Source organism: Cervus canadensis, chromosome 2 (genome assembly GCF_019320065.1).
Source record: "Cervus canadensis isolate Bull #8, Minnesota chromosome 2, ASM1932006v1, whole genome shotgun sequence".
NCBI classification, from domain to species: Eukaryota; Metazoa; Chordata; class Mammalia; order Artiodactyla; family Cervidae; genus Cervus; species Cervus canadensis.
In genome coordinates, this window is record NC_057387.1 from 111,305,437 (window position 1) to 111,307,642 (window position 2,206).

Here is a 2,206-nt window from a genome sequence, read left to right on the forward strand (position 1 = left end):
ATAAGTATATAAAAAGATACCCAACATCGCAGCCTTCAGGGAAATGCAAATCAAAACCACAACGAGATACCACTTCACATCTGTTGAGGCAGCTTAGATGATACGTACTGGTGAGAATATGAAGAAAGTGGAACCCTCAAACACTGCTGGTAGGAGTGTGAAAGTCCACCAATTTGCTGAACACTTGGGCAAACAGCCTGGCAGTTCCTCAAAAAGGTAAACATAGTTACCATAGAAGCCAGCAATTCCACTCCTAAGTATATACCAGCGAAGGAAAACATACATACACACACCCACAACTTGCACAAAATGTCATGGGTAGCGTTATTCAGAATATCCAAAGAGTGGAAGGAACACAACTGTCCACCTACTGATGAGTGGATGGACAAAATGTGTCATGTTGATACACTGGAATACTATTCAGCATCAAAAAAGAATGGAGTACTGAGACATGCTACAGTCTGTAATAACCCTGAAGCTATTACACTAAGGGAAAGAAGCCAATCACAAAAGACCACATACTGTATAACTCCATTTATACACGTTGTCCAAATAGGAAAATCAACAGAAACAGGAATATTAGTGGTTGCTTAGAGCTGGGGGCTGGGGGGAGGCGGGGGAGAATAGAACAGAACAGTCTATCTAACCCATCCCGTGCATGGACAGCAGGGGCAGAGTGCAGGCTGGCGGCACCGCCTCTGGCTTGACCAGGGGGCTCGCAGTGTAGACACAGCTCTTCACTGACTGGCTGTGGGACCTTGAACCAGTTACTCCATCCAAGCTCCAATCTTCTCTCTGGTAGAATGAGAATAATTCTCCCATCTTTCTGGTCCGACAGGGTTGTCATGGAGCATGGTTGAGAGGAGTTAAGTGAAAGCGTTTCAAAGGCTGCGGGGTGTTCTAGCAGATCTAACCAGTAAGAGGCTTTGCCATTTCAGTCCCGGGGCTGCCGGGGGTCGCTTCTGTGCCCTGGACCCAGGCGGTCCACCCTCCGCACCCAGCACCCTGCTGACCGCGCTGAGAGGGGGAAGCCAGGCACCCTTTGAGGGGAGGGTGGGTGGAGATGGGAGGACCGCACCAGGAGGGTGGTCTCCCTGCCCCGCCCAGGACCAGGGGGCGATCGGCAGGTGGGTGCGGACAGCGGAAGATGACCGGGCAGTGAGTAAGGGTGGAGGCCACCAAAGGAGGGCCAGCTCTCCTCCGGCCCGCCCGCCGCAGCCACGGACCGGGAGGGGCCCGGCGGGCCGGGGTCGATGAGGCATCTCGGGCGGAGCAGACAGACTGCCTGGCCGCCGGCCGTAGGAACAGGCAGGGGCACACCCTTCTCGGTGCCCCTCAGCCCTCCCTGCAGAGGCAGGATGAATGGGATACTCACCGAGGAAGCCACTAGCAAGGGCGGCCCCTGATTCACGGTTTACAGGCAGCAGTGAAGTCCTTTTTCCACTGGCTGCTGCAGCCTGGCCGCTGTAAACGGTAACCATGGCCGTTCCCGCGGGTCTCCGCCTCGCCCTCGCCTCGCCTCACCTCACCCCTCCAGCCCTGAGCCCAGGGCATGCCAAGGCTCCCCATCACTCCTCACCCCCAGCAGCCAAGCATCCTGAGGAAGCACAGGGAACACTTGAAAAGACACAGACATACGTGAAATCTGCCGGCCAAGTTCTGAGAGTGGCAGCGGGGGGGAGGGGGTGTGGGGGGAAGGGGGGAGGGGTGTGGGGGGAAGGGGGGAGGGGGCGGGGGGAAGGGGGGAGAGTGGCGGGGGGAAGGGGAGCGGTGGGCTGCAGTCCTGCCCAGAGAGACTGAGAAGGGGCGGAAAGCAAGACCTTGTCTCCCCGGCAGCCTCCTGGCTGGAACTTGATAGCAATGAGGCTGGAGGCATCATTGCTTCATTCACTCATCCACTCACTCACTCATTCATTCACTCACTCATCTAGTCATTCATTCATTCACTCATACAAGCAAGCTGTTCCCAAGGGCTTGCTCATGCCAGGACCTGCCAAGGGCTACAGACACAAAACACAGACCAAATGGTCCTCAGCACAGAGGAAGGGTTTGAAGAACCTCAGGAAATCCATCTGTCACCTCCTGATTCCCTCCAGGGAAGGATGCCCCTGGCAGCAGTTAAGAGATGCCCGGGGATCAGACCTATTGCTGGCTACCACACTCAAGATGCATGAACCGGGAAAACCCCAGAAGAATGCCACTCTCA

The 2,206-nt window shown here is 55.7% G+C and overlaps 1 long non-coding RNA gene across 1 annotated transcript; it reads right to left on the reverse strand.

The window, feature by feature from the left end:
* Nucleotides 1–530: 530 nt before the first annotated feature.
* LOC122437294 lies at nt 531–1,650 on the reverse strand. The gene is made up of 3 exons (XR_006268212.1): nt 1,580–1,650; nt 1,376–1,464; nt 531–795 (listed from the first exon to the last, which is right to left on the reverse strand). It is a non-coding gene; the product is annotated as an uncharacterized LOC122437294 (long non-coding RNA).
* Nucleotides 1,651–2,206: the final 556 nt, after the last annotated feature.